An 18,288-nucleotide genomic window follows, 5' to 3' on the forward strand; every position below is an offset into this window, starting at 1 on the left:
AGTGCCTTCCTCCTTCCATACCCAGGCGGTGTGCTCAAGGCAGCTCAAGGCAGCTGTGCTCAAGGCACAGTCCGCTTGGCCAGGGGGAATCAGGCCTCTCAGGATACAGATAGAAAGCAGAGACGCTGGTAAGGTCTCTAAATGTAGCAACATTTTCTGTTGTTCCTCAAATACGTGAGGGCTTTTAGGGTGCATAGCAAGTCTGGGCATGGTGTGGCATTCTCTGTGGGTTCTCTGATGTCACCCCCCATCCCTGGTTTATAGTTTGTTTGTTGGTTGGTTGGTTATAAGTGCATCAGGAGGTCACAAACTCATGCAACTGTATTTTGATTGACCTAAGCCAACTTAGGTCATTTTAACCCTCTGACCAACGGTTGTTTAGGAATGGGCATAGGATGCAGTTCTAGCCAATGAGACATAAGGGGGAAGGCTGCCCGAGGACCTCTGGGATCTTTGATCTCAAGGGGAGATGCCTGGCGCAGCTGCAGCCTTCTTGTGACCACGAGGGAAATAGCTTACAAAAGAGTCCCTGATGAGGGCACTGAATGGCAAAAATAACCAAGTTTGAAACTCCCCTAACTCTAGGCTGCTTCTTATGAAACACTAAACTTCCCTAAACTTTTTTTGGTTGGGTCTTCTGTTCCTCATAGCTAAAAGTGACCTAACTGATTCATATTGCGGGAAAAGCACTGATCTTGGAGTTCAAACTGGTTCAAGTTCAAATCCCAGTTCTGGAGTATGACCTTGAGCAAGTCCTCAGATCTCTCTGAGCTTCATCTTCCTCCTGTCTTCCTGTAGGAATATAGTTAAACTTATTCATGACAAATACTTATGGATACCTAGTCTGGAGGCTGCAAATATGAATGGCATGGTCCCTGCCCTAGGGGGACTCGGTTGGTGCCCTGACATTTGCCCAGATAATTACCATCTCTCCTTTAATATATGACAGCATTGATTATTAGATGCTAATTACTAATTACTAATAAGAAAGGAAAAAATATTGCCAATGAAACTAAGGTACAATACTTTTTATCACAGAATTATTTTATTCTTATCAAAAGAGCTCTATTCGACCTCATCAGATGTGTTTTTTTTTAATTATATATCACTCTGGGGCATACACATAAAAAGAAAACCATAAGCAAAATTATGTGCTTATGGTCTCTAAACACATTCAGAGCCCAACCTTTCTGAATCACTTTTCTACTGAGAATGGTTTATGGCCAGGCTGTTGTCATATAATGTCATCCTCTGACATCAAGAGCATAGATGATGGTGCGTTCCTTCAAAGAGAACTCCACTGCCATCTCTGGGATATTCTTCCCTGCTGCCGACATCCACTTTTACAAGTTCCAGTTCTGGACTTGTCTTGGTCTTACCAGAAGGCTGTCAACCGAAGATTTACAGACAAGAACCCAGACTCATATTCCTTCCTTGAATGGCCTCTAACTGGCTTATGACTTTTACACGGACAGGTGGATATGGTCAGGACAAGTCACAAAGAATAATGATCACTGTCCAGCACGCACAGACAATGGTAACCACATCGCGACTCTTACTTCTCCAACAGTAACTATGACAGTGTCATGCCTGGTGAAAATGCATCCCGGGGCTCAGTTGGATAAGTGTCTGAGTCTTGATTTCAGCTCAGGTCATGATCTCACGGTTCGTGGGACCAAGCCCCACATCGGGCTCTGCGCTGACAGTGTGGAGCCTGCTTGGGATTCTGTCTCTCCCTCTCTCTCTGCCCCTCCCCTGTTCTCTTGCTCTCTCAAAATAAATAAATAAACAAAAAAACAAACTTTAAGAAAATGCATCTTGATTTCAGAAATATGAACGTGTGGAAAATCTTAGAAGCAATGAACTCCAGTAGTTTGGTAATTGGGCTCTAGTGTGATCTGGGCTAACTAGACTTACACAATTCTAGAAGCTGAAGGAGAACCTACTCCTGTGGCAGAGGTAGCCTTTGAGCAGGAGCCCGAAGCATAAAGAGGAATGCACCATAAAGTCAGGGGAGGGCATCCTGGGCTGAGGGAACAGCCTGTGCCATAGATGGAAGCATGAAGAATCATGGGACACCTGGCAAATAGTCAAGACTTCGGTGAGTCTTACGTGGGAGGAAATTAATAAACTACAAGGTATGGTAAGATAATCACGTGATCAGATCTGCATCCTGGAGTGATCCCTCTGCAGAAGAGACAGACGCTTGGGACTGTGGTGGGGGAAGGGGGCTGTCGCATAATGAAGCTGGACCCAAGGTGGGGGCAGGGGAGGGAAGCCGATTTCTAAACATGGCCTCCAACCAACAACTCTTTGCACCCCTCTATGCACAAACTGCTCTTCACATCAAGAGGTGGAGACTGATCCCCCTTCCCTCAAATCTGGGTGGATATGTGACTTGCTTTGATCATAGAATTTGGCCCTAAGAGAGCTGGCACCTTCTACTTTTCCCTCTGGAAGCCAGGTGGCATGTAAAGAAACTCAAGGAAGCCCACTGGCCGTCTTGGGCACCGGGATACCGCCACGTGAGTGACCTCTGTTACACTGGTGGGGGCAGAGCCACTCAGCTGGACCCGGTCAACCCACTGAATCAGGAGAAATAATAAATTCTCATTTTTAAGCCACTAGGTTTTGGTTTGCTTTGTCACATAGCAATAGCTAACTGACACCTGAAGGGATGGAGAGGTGGAGAAGGAGGGGGGAGATAATCATGAGGGTCAGACTTCATGAAAATTGTGCACACGGAGTGTATGCACTATGCCAGACCTGCAGCTAGGGCCTCTGTGTGGGTGGAGGGAGCAGGTGGGGAGCCCCCTAGAGTTGCTGCTGCAGACTTGGAGCAGAACCCGAGCCTCTGTATCTCAGAATGCACGGGCAATGTTAAAAGGCAAAATTCCTTGCTTCTGATGTGATTTGACAAACAGCTGCACACCCTCTCAGGGCAAGCTGCGGTTGAAGCCAGGGGCAGGGATTCTGCCCCGGGCTCCCGTGGGGTTCACGGTCCGGTTCCACAGAGAAATAAAAGAGATTTGGAGGAGGGAGAGAGCACACGCAGTTGTAAGGGTCGAGATAGCCTTTGGGGAAGAAGAGAGCATTTCAATTGTTCCTTCGAGGACAGAACATTTCCACAAGGGATGCTAGATGGTGAAAGCATTCTGGGAAGGGGGAACAGCAGGTGCAAAGGCACGGAAGTGGGCGGCGCACAGGGGCACGTGGGGAAACTGGGAGAGGTGAGATTGGGGCTCGCGGGGAGTGCAGTGGCTCCGCTGAGGCTCCCATGGGCTCCCTCATAGAGCAGGGTTTGCAGTTCTGCTCACGGCCATTACTTTTCCCTGTCACCCAGAGCCTTAGAATTGTCAAGAGTCTGGCCCACCCCACTTTGGATCTTTCTCAACCTTACCTCAAACATCTGAAAACATCCCTGATCCATGCAGAGAGGGGGGGACTTGGGGTCAGGAGCCACGGCTTCTGGTCCAAACATTGTAACCTACTAGCTGTGTGACTTTGGCAAATCACTTAACTTGTCTGAGCTTCTGTGTTACCTGTAAAGTGGGAATCAATAGCATCACCTGCCTCACAAGTTGGTTGTAAGGATTAAACGAAATGAGGTGTGTAACTGTGACTTTTTTTACATGGCTTTTTTTTTTCTTACCCATTCCTTTTGGTTCTAGACAAAGGAAGTCTATCTAAATAGTCCTGTGTTTTATTTTGGTTTGGGTGTTTTGTTTTGTTTTGTTTTGTTTTGTTTTGTTTTGTTTTTTGCTTTTGGGGTTTTTTGTGCTAGGCCCTTTTCCCTCCCCACCTGGATGGGTGGGTTGAAGACAGGAACAATCTTATGTAGCCCATTCTGTCCCTCTCTTACTCGTCAGGGTCTTCCAGCTGGCAGAGCAACGCATTCTGCCCCCCTCTCTGCCACCCCCAGGAACCCACGGTGCTCAAGGCAGAGGAGCCTGCTGACAGGTCCATGGAAGTCAAGAGAGGATACAAAGGGTGAAGAGTGTTGTCATATGTTTGAGGGAGAACAGAAAATAGCTGGCATATCACCAGCAGGAGACTGGTTCAGTACATCATAGCATACATCGTGTTGAGAGGGGTGCCTGGGTGGCTCAGCCAGTTGGGCATCTGACTTCAGCTCAGGTCACGATCTGGAGGTTTGTGAGTTCGAGCCCTGCATCGGGCTCTGCGCTGACAGCTCAGAGCCTGGAGCCTGCTTCAGATTCTGTGTCTCCTTCTCTCTCTACCCCTCCCCTGCTCATGCTCTGTCTCTCTCTCAAAATAAATAAAAACCTTTTTTTAAATAATAAAAAAAAAAAGACAGACTTACACAGGCAGCACAATCAGCTGCCCCTATAATAGAGGCAAACGGCCTTGACGTCAACAACAACAGTTATGACGATCGCCATCACTGCTTACTGAGCAGTTACTATGTCCGAAAGCCTGGGCCAAGTGTTCTGTGCATATCCACACACTGAATCCGTGCAATAGGCATCAGAAGTATATTTTATTACCCTCTTTCTTCAGATAAGGAAATGGGGCACATGAGCTTAAGTAATTTTCCCAGAGACATGCAGGCAGAGAGCTGGAACTTGACCCCAGGCTACCCAAGTCTGAAGTCTTTGCCCTTTTTGTTTGGAGGGACTGTCCATAAGGGCACATCTGTGAACCTGCACAGGAGGGAAAGAAAGGTCTGGCTGTAATGCAAGGATGTGAAACAGACTCAAAGTCAGCCGCATAGAGCCTTCCAAAACCGTGATGAGCTCCCTCTTGATGGAACAGCCACTCAGACACTTAGTCCTGGTAGACAGCATGACATAATGGAAAATCAACTGGCCTGAACTCAGCCTGGAGTCCCATTAAACAGTGTGACCTCAGGAGGATCCGTCTCCTTTCTGGGCCTCAACTTCTTCCTCTGTGAAGTGAGGGTGTAAGGCAGGTTGACTTGGGCACAGCCCCTTCCAGCTCTAGTATGCTGAGATTCTAAGGGGCTCTAACACCCCAAGTCTCCGCTGAGTTGTGGTCCTGCTCCCCCTGAGTGGAGGGGAGCCCCGATCTGCCCAACAGAGTGCACCCTTAGCCCATGGGCAGTGGGTCTCGCTCAGAAAAGAGGTTCGGTTCTGAAAACAACACAACCGTGTCCACCAGCAGACGTCCCTGGCTCCGCTCCTGAGCCTGGCCGGGTCCAGGAGACAGTCAGACATGGACACATTGATACATACTAAACTCTTACCCTAAAATCTCCGTGATGCCTGAGGGTGAACTCACATCAGCCCCACTTTGAGGACAGAACAGTAAAGGAAATGGAGGGACATTGGGCAGCTGAGAACACAGAAGTGACGCTCCCGTGTAGGAGGGCTCTCCCAGCATGGCCTCCTGCAGCCCCACTGCCCCCCAAAGGCTGCATATCACAAACACTTGCGACTTTCTGCACAAACACCTTCTCTCTGGCTGGAAGCAGCCCTCAACCGATGACGGAGACAATACCCAGTTTCCTTAGCCAGGAAGCGAGATAGCTCTGAGACGTGGGCAGACTGTCTTCCAGAGTTCCCAGGGGGCTCAGGCTCCAGGTGCCCACAGTGGAATTGGCCATCCTTCCCCTTCCCTGTCCCCCTCCCATGTTTCCTGGGATCAGCTCCTGAATAAACTACTGGGACTTGAATCCCTGTTTGGGGACTTGGTAATGGGGCAACAGGCTAAGTGAAACTACACTTCCCAGAATTCCATTTCCTGGATGTTTCCGGCCAATGTGGGCCACAGAGGAATTCTTACAGAAGACTGGGAGGGCAGTAGGGAAGCCACAGCCATTTTGGAGCTCGCACACTCTGTGACTGGGCCCCGTTGGCATAAGGTCCACACCTGCTGCACTCTCCCTGGACCTCCCCTCAGCTTCTCTGACCACCAGCTCATGCACACGTGTTCGGCGCTGTGATACGGGGCCCTGGCTTCTGCAGGACACCCCACACCATCAGGGGCAACAAGAACCGACCCCAACTTCCCAGAGTTCTCATAGGGTTCCAGCTCATTCCTGCTGTCCCTTACTCTCCATCCATCCTCCCTTCCTGTCTGCCTGCTGGATTTCAGCCTCCAGTATCAGGCACAGCGATCACAGCCTTACAGAGACTCCCACAATGTGTGAGGTCCGGTCGGTCCTTATAATAATTCCCTTAAATGTGGGTATGTATTGCTCCAGAAGAAAAATCAGAGACAGAGTGTGTCAGAATCCAGGCAAACCCCCACTAGGAGATGCATTTTGTGTTTCGCTTCTTCGCAGTGACAGGTGCACCTCTCCGACAGGCTTCACCCATATACCTTGTCTCAGATTCTGCTTCTGGGGGAACCCAAACCCAGACAGCCAGGAACTCCCAGGATATATTGGGATGAATCGGTTAGACCTGGAGTCCCCCCAGGTGAACTGAGACAGAGCCAGGGACATAGCACCCTCAGGACAATATTGGGATGCCATCTTGACCCCGCCCCCCTGGCTGGCAGGGCCCATCTGCTACACAACCAAGCTTTATACTCACACCTCACATTTCCTCCTGTTCTAAGAAGACAACACTGGCGCACTCTCGAGCACCCAACAAGAAATGTTTCTGTGAAAATGTCAACAGCATTATCACTTTCTTTCTAAGTGGTGGCATATTCCCTAGTGCTCACCATCAAGAACCTTGGTGCAGAATCAGCCTGTTCTCCAGAGTTGAATCAGAAACCGAGTTCCAAAGAGTTAGAAAGAGCCACACAAACCCTCCATCCAGTGAAAAAGAGTTAAAGGCTCAGCTGGAAGCAGGCTGGGGTTTTCTGGGCATTCTTAGAGGTCGGGACCCATGAAGCTTGGGAACCCTTTCAAGCACCATCTCTAAGCAAAGCAGTTTGTTCCCTCCTCAGCTTTGTCACGGGGCTCTGCACAAACACGCACTGGCCCAATTACCCCCAGGCCATGTAACACTGCTCCAATTGACCCTGAGCTCCCCAAGAGCAAGATGCTGATGGCAAGCCAGGATCCCTGGCCCCCCAGGCAATGCATGGGGGATCATAGTGAAGGAGACCAAAGGAAAGGTGCTCGTATGGTCCCCAAACACGGACCCTGGAAGAACACTCTGAAAACTTCTCCAACTTCTTCCTTGTGCAGATAAGGAAACTGACACCCAAGAAGGAGAAAGTTATATGCAAACTATGATCTCCTTGAAGCAGGAATGATGGCTTGTTAGTCTCTGCTTTCTCAGAACCAGCACTGGACCCAACACAGAGTAGGCATCAATCATTGCTAAATAAATAAAGGAAGGAAGGGAGGGAGGGAAGAAGGAAGGAAGGGAGGGAGGAATTCATCTAGTCATAATAAACCTAGAACTGGAGGCCGACCGGCTGGCTCAATGGGTAGAGCATACAACTCGATCTCAGGGCTGTAGGTATGAGCCCCACACTGGGTGTAGAGATGACTTAAAAATAAAATTAAAAATAAATAGAAATAAATAAACAAACCAAGAACTGGAAGTCAAACCTCCCGACTACCAGGTCCTTCCTCTCCCTTCATGCCTCCCCCAGCCCACCCTCAAGCTCACGTCTGATCAAAAATACAATTGCGCTTCCATTGATTACCCACAATCCTCTTGGAATATTCACCCAGAATCCCCTTGGGTTGCTCACCCAGATTCCTGGCTCCTCATCTGGGAAAGTAGAACTTTTGGGACAGCGATCAAAGGCATTTTAAGGGCAAAGGCGTGAAAATCCTGGTTGCTAAGGCAGCTTTTCCAAGCCCATCGGCTGGCCGAGAGTCTCCAGCTGTGAAAAGGAGCATAGAATTAAGACAGCTTTCAGTCCTCACCACCACCTCCAGCCCTGCGTTCCCCACATAATGGTCAATGGGAGATATTAGCATCTAAATTATTTTAAGGAGATGTAATAAGATTCACCCAGCAGGCCATTAATGACGAAAGAGATTATTACTGGAAAAAATCCAAGACTGACTTTGAGCAGAGTTGGTTCATCTAAATGACCCTTTCCCTGCACCTCAGATGATCCTGGTCCCCAGAGATTATACAGATTTGAAAAAGTAACTGCCAAGGAACACGCTCACGTTTATGCAAGAGGATCTTACGAAGGGAATCTCTAGAGAATTAGGGTCATGAGTGCATAGCAGTGAGATAAATGGGATGTTCCCTGAATCGTAAGAATCCTCTGTGGCAGAATTTACAGGAAGCATCTCCAGTCTCCATATTTGGCAGGCGTCCAGCCAGAGTTGTCAAGTATTAGATTAATTTTAATTCAATGCAAAAAACCACATTAGTGTAGTGTTGCAATTGAGAGTTGAAACATACAAAAGCCAAGAGTCCTTGAAGTGAATCATTCCAAAGCCTGAGCATCATTTCAAGCGTCCATCAAAAAAAGCACATTCTTCAGAGCATTCCCCAGCTATCTGCCACCTTCAAATCGTACTACTTAGCCAGGTAAATGGGCCACTTGGCAGTGACCTGAGGATGGAGCTGGTGATAAGTGTTACTCCGCAGGTCCTGGTCACAGGAGTTAAAGTTCAAAGTCCTTGACACAGTATTCAAGACCTTCCGCGAGCTAGTTTCAAATGCCCTCCATAACCTCATCTTTCAGTACAACCTTCCATGGTGTGCAGGCTGCAGCCACGCCGGACCTTTGATGACCACTGGTAATCTTCCTGCCACATTTCACCTGCTCTGTTCACTCAGTCTGCTCCACTCAGAGCCCTGGGAGAGAGAAGCCCCACGCACCATCCACTGCAAGGTGGGGCTTACCTCCCAGCCTCTGCTTATTGTCGAGGAGGAAGGGAGCTCCTGACACAGAGGAGACAGGCCACTAGCTAACCATCAGCAAATCAGATTTCTCTTGAAAATTTGAACTAAGAGACACAAGTGACAGTTAGTAGGCAGACAGTCTTGAGCCCGCAAACGGAGAAGACATTTTGAGGCAAGGTACAATGACGAGCGAGCGAAGAGTCACCTCACAGAGAGAGCAACACAAGAACCACAGGATGGAGATGGAGAAAGGATGGGTCGGGCTTCCTGCCTCTCTTTCAAGACCCCTCCCCAGGCCTGCTGCTGTTGGGGCCTGTGAGATGTCCCATCTCCTGATGATTATTTCTCTCACAAACCATCCTGAGTGAGTGGCTTTCCCAGTGGATTCTCACTGGGAACACGAAAGAGCAGACCCCTCGATGTAGGAAATGCCAGTCATCCAACTGGTCACCCAGTGGATGCTTATATGGATGGCCCATATACCGCCCCCTGCAAACCTACATCCAGCACTACCCCTCCAGCCTTTTCTGCTGAGATGGCCTCACCCCTGGCAGGAAGCCCTGTGGATGGTATATTAGTCAGAGTTCTCTGGAGAAACACAAAGTCAACCATTACAGGTGGTATCTATTTTTAAATGTCCCTGCTACATGGGACATAGGCTCCTGGTCACACCCCTCTGGCCTGTGGAAGCTCAGTGTGGTCACAGCCACCCCTACCAGCCTTGCAGCTGTACATTATGTTTAAGCTCATGCTGATCACCACTGCACTGTGTCTCAAACTCCAGGGGCATGTAAGGTCTTCTTTTTAGACTTAGGCTTAGGATAATCCCCCCCCACACACACACATATATATACACACACCCCACTCTATGGATGGGGTCACTGGGGGGAAATGCCATAGCACTCGAAAAACGTTTTCAGGAGAACGATTTCTTGATTGTCTTAGACCATATGCCAAAATGGGGTACCATCTTGGCACCCTCTTATACTAGCTCTGGTGGTTGCCGTGTATTATGAGACCTCCACCAGTGGCCATGCCTCTGGGCCTTTGCTTATGCCCACCTTCAACCAAGAATGTCCTCTTTTCTCTTCTCTTTTCTCAACCCCCATGAAACCAGGTACCATGTGAAAGCAAAGCAAAAAAAGAGAAACCTGAGCTTGCATTCCTCAGTCCCAAAGTCAAAGCCCTGCAGTTACCCAGGCCAGCCCCCTTAGATGACAATTTGGAGACCATCTGTTCTATCAGCATGCCACCTGTGGTCTCAGCCCCACCAACAAGCAGCTTACCAAAGTATTCCTACGTTGTCCTCTTCCCAAGAGGATTTCAAGAAGATGCGATTTTTCTCCATCACTTTCCAGTTCCAGTGATGCCCCTTATACAGCTGCCATCTGCCCTGCTGCCCCCCCCCCATAATCCAGTTCTGAGTGCCTGCGTGGGGAAGGCTGGCCTGACCCAGCTGGACCTTATGGTGCCCAGGGGAGCTCGGGGAAGCCTCACTCGAGACTCTGGAACACCGGAAGTAGGGATGAATTCAACAGAAGCCATGAGGAAAGCTGAGGTCCGGAGAGCCAGGCAAGCTATGACTTCAAGAGAGGCTGGGAGAGGGTGGGCTGAGCCCAGGGGCCTGTCTGTTTCCTCTGTGCAGAAACAAGAGGGATGTCAAAGGTCACCAAATCCAAGCTTTGGGACTCTCTAAAGCCTCACTTGACTCCTCCAGTGACCAGAAAAGGAAGAAGGCACTCACATCTACTGAGACGCACAATATGCCAAGGACAGGACTAGGTGCCTTATACACGGTGCCCAAGCACGGGTCCCCACAGCCCTGTGGTGTTCATTCCATTGTCACTGTTAACCTCACAGGACAGAGTTCAAACTGTGGCCCGGAGGAATTAAATGAATTGCCCATGAACACTCAGCTGAAGCCAGGATTGGACTCCAAAGCCCACGCTCTTCTCCACTGCACCCTAAGATTTTTTTTAATTAAATATTTATTAAGCAACCACTGTGTGTTAAGCTTTGCATTAGACATCTCCACTTGTAGTCATCACGTGCAATCTTCTTGGCCACCTGCTAGATTAGCATCATCAGTCTCATTTTACAGACAAGGAACCAAGGCCCGGAAAAAACAAGCGCTTTGTCTAGGTAGTAACCCACACCCGTTAACCAAGTCCAGCACTCCCTGCATGGTTCCCGAGCTGCTGGGAAGCAGTTCACTACCTCACAGTAGACCAGCCTCAACTGGAGAAGCTCTGACAGAAAACCACAGAAGTCTTGGGACAGAGATTATATGGCCCTCAGCCCACGCAGGTGGGTGTTAGATTCCAAGACTTAGAAGAATCTGATGGCACAGAGATATGCCCATTCTTATTTTTCTTAATGTTTATTTATTTTTGAGAGAGAGAGAGAGAGAGCAATCAGGAGAGGGCAGATAGAGAGGAAGACAGATTCCAAGGCAGTCTTCGGGCTCTGGTCTGTCAGCACAGAGCCCAATCAATGCAGGGCTCAAACTTCTGAACTGTGAGATCACAACTTGAGCTGAAGTCGGACACTTAACCAACTGAGCCACCCAGGCACCCTGAGATATGCCCATTCTTAAACCAGCATTCCAGACAGGAAGGAGTATGTGGTCACCACAAGCAATATGCAGCTCTTATGGGACAAGCGAAGGCCTGAGCAAGTCAGTTTCCTTACTTGGGTCCCATTTCTCTCATCTGTGTAAGAGTGCAGTGATCACAGGACGGCAAGTAGCCAACAAACATGCCCCATTCTTTCTTTCCACATCCAAGCCAGACATTGCTAATTGAGTACCACATCATCGCTCCAACACAGCCGTCCAATCTTTCTCAACACAGTGTTCCCAGCAATTGTTACAGACTATTTATTTGACTATGAAACTATTTGCCAGCCCTAGATACACTCTATATTTCCAAATGTAAATAGAAGCATACAACATACCCACCTTTCCGCCAGTGATGGCCAGCCACATCCCTCTCACATGGAAGTACTCTGACTCTGACACTTCTGCCTCCCACATTCACTTAAAAGGATGACTGTAATTACATTGAGCCCACTCAAACAATCCACGATAATCCCCCCATCTCAGGATCCTTAATTTATTTATGTTTTATTTTTTAATGTTTATTTATTTTTGAGAGAGAGACAGAGCGTGAGCAAGGGAGGAGCAGAGAGAGAGAGAGAGAGAGACAGAATCTGAAGAGGCTCTAGGCTCCGAGCTGTCAGCACAGAGCCCAATGTGGGGCTCAATCTCATGAACCATGAGATCATGACTTGAGCTGAAGCTGGAAGCTTAACTGACTGAGCCACCCAGGCGCCCCAGGATCCTTAATTTAATCGCATCTGTAATGTCCCTTCTGCCACATAAGACAATATTTTCGCAGGTCCTGGGGGTTAAAACGTAGACATCTTTGGGGGCCACTAATTTGCCCATTACAGGTATCTCATGGGATCGTGTCTAAGGATTAGATAAAATCATTCATGTAAGCAGTTTAAGCCCAATGGCCAGGACTTGGTAAACCCTCAACAGATACTAACTATCGTTACTGCTATACTCCCAACCTCCAGCCTATACCTACTGCAAATAAGTGTTCATGAGATCGTATTGCTGATACTGTCATTGGACCTCCTGGGGCTGTACCTTACCATCCCCCCACCATGGCATTTGTCATGCTATATTGTACTTAGCTGGTTACATGCCTCTTCCCCCATCTCTTCAAGGAGAGCAACGCCAAGGAGGCAGCACTGGCCTCCCACAGGGCCGGCCATAAAGTGAGTTCCCAGAACACGTGCCAGGAAAGGCTGAGTAAGGGCTAGACCCTCTGGTGCTCAGGGGGTGGGCATAGTGTTGGGGGTGGAAACTGGGGCTCTGATTCTCAAGACAAAGGTGGGGGCCACCATCCAACCTTCACCGGCAGCCTGGGATTAGCCACCGTCAGTCCTCTGAGCTTGGCTGGGGAGGCTGAGTGGCATGACCCCTCCCTTTTCTGCTCCCCGCTAAGATATCAGCCTTCCGGAGGAAATGTTCAACACAAACAATTAACCTGCATGCGCAGGAGCCGTGCTTGGAGCAGAGCAGGAGCTTGGTCTGCGTTTGTTTCTTTGTCCAAATGCACGACTGGGTTGTCAGCCACTGGCCTGGAAAATTTCTGTTTAGCAACATCATTCTCTTCTGTTGAGAGAAACAGCCTGGGGCAGAGACCTGACATACCTTTGCTCTCTGAGCTCCACTTGATGGGTCTTCATGCAACCCAAGAGCAAGGGTTGAAATTAGGAACCAGGAATATTTTAACTCTTTCCTTTTGCAATGATAGGGGTGTGGGGCAAACTAATGTATTGAGTGGTTATGTTGTGGGTATTGTTGGGCTCCATCTAATCGTGCCATGAAGGTGGCCAGGTCCTTCAGTGCCCCCTTTCCTCGGGGAGCTTTGTTTGACCACAAGAGGTCCAGAAAGGGGGCAGAAATTTACCTGCAAAACAATCCCCTTCCTGGCTTTTGTTACTTAAACCCTAAATTCTGTTTGGGGCAGAGGGATGGGGGTTGTAGTGCATTTTTTTGTTTTTTGTTTTTTTTGTTTTTCGTTTTTTTAGAGAGAAAGCGCAAGCTGGGGAGGGGGCAGAGGCAGAAAGGGAGTGAATCTTAAGCAGGCTCAACACTCACAGCAGAGCTCAATCCCATGACCCTGGGATCATGACCTGAGCTCAAATCAAGAGTCAGACACTCAACCAACTGAGCCACCCAGGTGCCCCTAAATCCTGAATTCTTTGAGGAAAAGAGACTATAACTATCTCCTTGTCCACATTATCCAGCTTCCTCTCTTTCCAGTCCCCCTACCCAAGGTACATGTGCACGCACAGGCACACACACAGACATGCATGTACATGTGTGCGTACGTGTGTGCACAGCCACACGTGCATGCACATAGGTGTGCACACACACTAGTCCACGTGTGTGTATATGCATATGTGTGCATATGCATGTTCGAGTGGGTGTGCCTCTATGAACACATAACCCGGCGTGACATACCCACACATACACACGTGCACGTGCCCACTACACTCTAGTCATATTGAGTTCCTGAACTCATCATGCTTCCTTCTCTCACACCTCACACTGCCCAAACCACTGGGCCTTTGTACCTGTTGCATCCTCTTTATGGAGCATACTTTACCCTTCACCCCTTGGTCCCTAGCTCTCTCCCTCTCTCTCTCTCTCTCTCTCTCTCTCCACCCCCCCACCCCCCGTCTCCTGCCAGATCTACACTTGACATCTCAGTACTCAGTGCTATAAAGGCCTGTTTACTCATTTACTCATTCTGCCTGAGCAACAAAATATACAAGTCCATTTTGCTCACATGTGTGTTCCTAGTACCTAGCATGGGCCTGTTGTGACCATCTGTGAAATGAAAGGGTGAGTGGATGCATGGATGGATGGATGGATGAATACGAATAAAAGCAAATCACTAGTGGGGCGCCTGGGTGGCTCAGTCGGTTGAGTGTCCGACTTCAGCTCAGGTCACGATCTCACGGTCCGTGAGTTCGAGCCCCGCATCGGGCTCTGGGCTGATGGCTCAGAGCCTGGAGCCTGCTTCGGATTCTGTGTCTCCCTCTCTCTCTGCCCCTCCCCCGTTCATGCTCTGTCTCTCTCTGTCTCAAAAATAAGTAAATGTTAAAAAAAATTTTTTTAAAAAAAAGAAAAGAAAAGAAAAAAAGCAAATCACTAGCTCATACCCAGGGTTACCCCAGGGAAATTGTTTGAACCACAGTCCCCTCTAAAACCCCCAAGATTTTTGTCTATGCCCCCCAAATGGCTATGATTTTTCCCTATGCACTGCCTTGGGGCTCTTGGGGCAGATTCAGGATAAGGAATTAGGGGTTACCTCATAGTTTAACTATGATCTAGAAATGCCTTCAAGATCTCCAAATAATTAACATGCCATCAGGCTGGCCTGGTCCTCTCATGGACATTTCGAAGCACAGTGACTCGAAGTGAAAGCCCATTGCTGATAGCATATCAGGGAAATCTCCATGAGATACAGTGCCTTGTCCCAGTCCAAACTGATGGTCATGCCAAGCTGAGAGATAACGGGATGAGGGCTCCCAGGAGGAGCTGGTGGCTGAGGACAGGGATGAAAAATAGCTGCTTCCAGCTGGTTTTGGTGTTGGTTTGTTCTGAGATAGAACAAATAAGGTTTCCGCCCTTGGAAAAGCACCGTTCAGAGTGTTCTCTGAAGAGAGACCGGGAAGGGCAGGCATAACCTGAATCACTTGTAAAACTTACACCACTGTCCGCCTCCCACCCCCCACCCCTGACAATGCCACCTCCCTGCCTTCCCTGCACCAACCCCACCCTGTGCATCCGACACCTGAGCAAACTCAGAACACCAGCCTCCTTAAGGCTTCATTTTCTTCTCCACCCTTCCATCCCCAAATGTGCTCCTCTTCCTGGGTCCCCGCTGGTGAATGATGCCACCACCCACCCCTCACAGGTCACAGACCTCAGCCTGCCCCAGTCTCTCCCCCTCCCCCACCCCACCGCTCCCCCACCCCAAAAGCAACAAGTCCTGTCTTTCCTGTGATAATTCCCTGCGTGCTCCTCACTCTCCACCCCGTGCCCACCCTGGGGCAGCCTCATCGTTCCCATCTGAACTATTGGGAAAGCATCTCGTAGGTGCTTCCATTTTTGTTTTTATTTATTTATTTTTATTTTTTAATATATGAAATTTATTGTCAAATTGGTTTCCATACAACACCCAGTGCTCATCCCAAAAGATGCCCTCTTCAATACCCATCGCCCACCCTTCCCTCCCTCCCACCCCCCATCAACCCTCAGTTTGTTCTCAGTTGGTGCTTCCATTTTTAGCCTCTTCCCAACTCAATTCACCTCCCGCGAAATCAGCTTTCCCATACACACTCACTCCCTCGGGCAAAGCATCTCTCGAGCACCTACTATGCACTGCACACCTTGTTCGGTGACGAGAATATCAAAGCAAACAAGACACAGAGCTGCGTCTACTGCTTTCCTGGTGATGGCTCTCCACCGCCTCACCGTGAAGCCCACGCTCCGAGGAACCCAGGCCAGAACTCCCACGATGAGGCCACAGGGTCACCTCTTTGGCCACAGCTCCCTCCAAGAACCCAAAGGCTCAGCCATCACAAGACAACTCACTGGCCCCCATGCCAAGCACTGTCCTGCCCCCCCCCACCCCGTGCCTTTCTTCCTCCCATTTCTGTCTTGCTTTTCCCCTTCTGAAAATCCTTCCCATTCTCCAATGAGAAATGGCTCAAATGACATTTCTTCCGTGGAGTTGCCATAATTCCCCAGGTTGGAACTAATCACCCAATTCTCTTCGCTTCCAAAGCAGAGCTCTAATACCAGCATTGTAACATTTATTTCGTCCAGGTTTATGGTTTAGGTAATGAGGTGGGGAAATTATTATCTAGCGGCTGACACCAGAATTTCTCTTAGGGAGGAAAATGTTGTCCTTTGGGAAAATACCTTGAACTCTAGCCCCCCAGGTCCCTCCCTTGGGGTTCACAGATTCAGGAGGGAGGGGTGAAGAGTTCTTACCTGTGTTCCGGGGGGCGGGGAGGGGAGGGAGGGTCCTCCTGTTCACTGCTTCCCCCCCGGGGTCCTCTCTGAGGAGGGGGCACAGAGCAGAGACATGAATGGAATGAAAGAATTCTGGGGGAAGAGCACTGCAGATGGATGCAACATGGAGTAAGCTGCTGGGTGAAGCAGCATGATGCTTGCTGGGAACAAGAACCTGTCACCAGCATGTCATTGTCTTGGGGGCATGAGAACCTGCTTAGGGCCACCTGTAGATCCTGTCTCCAGGAGATACACATGAGCACAGGTGTGCGTGGCAAGTATGGCTCTGAATTCCAGGAGGTTCACAGACCTTCTGAAGCTAGTCATAAAAAATCGAGCGGGGAGGAAGCGAGTGAGTACATGGACCCCAGGTTAAGAATGGCTGTGCCGAATCACAAAGGTGAGGCAGGAGATGAAGCTGGGACCACAGGCCGGAAACTAGTGGACACCGAATGTCACATCAGGGGGCTGGGGCTCGGCTGTGAGTAGGAGGGGCTGCTGTCAATATGGGTCATGAAAGCCATCACAGGATGTCTGCTGTGAGACTAAGGGACAGGTACGGATGAGACCGTGAGGGGAAGCAAGAATGGGGCAAAAGAGGACAAACTGAAGAGGCACCTAAAAGACGGATTGTATTCAATTCCTACAGCAGCTCTAATAACTGACCACACATTCTTGATGGCTTAACACAACACGAATTCATTCCCTCAGAGCTCTGGGGGCCAGAAGTCTGAAGTCAGTTCCACGAGGCTAAGGGCAAGATGTCAGTAGGGCTGGTTCCTTCTGGAGGCTCTATGGAAGAATCCATTTCCTTGCCTTTTCTAGAAGCTTCCCTGAGGAAAGTTGAGGCATAGGGGCCTTCACTGGTCTCCCTGAAGATCCCTCTTTGGCCTCACTGGACAGTCATATTCTCACCCACTTCCCGGATCCCATGGTGTTTCTGTATCAACCACCTGCCCAACCTGCCAGGTCCCCCAGGGCTCCAATCACACTGACAAGGCCCCTCCCACTGTGGGCAGCCACCAACAGACAGTCCTTCCAGGTCCAGGACCAACTAGGTCTACTCTGACCCCAGCCTCCAGTCTCAGCCCCAGCCCCACCTCTGCCCGGCTGAGGCGGCAAATGTCTGTCCTGCCTGACCTGGCTCCCTCCAGAATTCTAAGACAGAAAGGAAAAATGGGAAGGAGGAAAAAGACACAATCTCTTTTTACCCTTTGTTCTTCTCAATTGTTTGGAAGTTAGACTTTTATCATAAATCTTTGTAACTACGGAGAGGGTAGTGGTTAAGAACCCAGGTGCTGATGTAAGACATCTGGGTTCAGATCTGACTCTACTCACAAGCCAGGTGACTCTGGGTGAACTGTTTTACCTCTCTGTAGCTCAGTTTTCTTATCTCTATAAATAGGAGAATACCAACAAAAATATACCAAGTGCTTCTCACAGTGCCTGTTACACCAGTGCAATAGTTAAAAGAAGTAGTCAATCTGGTTTTCAATCCCAACTCCATTACCTATTAGCTATGCAGTTTTCGGCAAATCGCTTAACATCTCTGTGCCTCAATTTTCTCATCTAGCAGTGGGGCTGATGTTCACCATTGTATCTACCTCATAGAGTTATGAGGAGGGGTGCCTGGGTGGCTCAGTCAATTAAGTGTCCAACTCTTAATCTCGGCTCAGGTCATGATCTCACTGTTGGTAAGTTCAAGCCCTGCATCAGACTCTCTTGCTTGGGATTCTCTCTTTCCCTCTTTTTCTGGTTCTCTCTCTCTCTCTCTCTCTCTCTCTCTCTCAAAAAAAAAAAAAGAAAAGAAAAAGAAAAAACCTTTAAAAAAAAGAGTTATTATGAGGAATAGATGAGTTAGTGTAACTAAATCACTTAGACGAGTGCCTGGAACAGAGTAAGCACTGTGTAAATATTACCAGT

At 49.0% G+C, this 18,288-nt stretch overlaps 1 long non-coding RNA gene across 1 annotated transcript in view; it reads right to left on the reverse strand.

Moving 5' to 3' along the window:
* Positions 1 to 18,288, reverse strand: part of LOC123597657 — an 87,020-nt gene that overhangs the window by 35,661 nt on the left and 33,071 nt on the right. The window contains exon 3 of the long non-coding RNA XR_006712199.1: positions 7,642 to 7,776. This is a non-coding gene — a long non-coding RNA (uncharacterized LOC123597657). The remainder of the gene's footprint in view (positions 1 to 7,641; positions 7,777 to 18,288) is intronic.

This window comes from Leopardus geoffroyi, chromosome C1, assembly GCF_018350155.1.
Source record: "Leopardus geoffroyi isolate Oge1 chromosome C1, O.geoffroyi_Oge1_pat1.0, whole genome shotgun sequence".
Taxonomy (NCBI): domain Eukaryota; kingdom Metazoa; phylum Chordata; class Mammalia; order Carnivora; family Felidae; genus Leopardus; species Leopardus geoffroyi.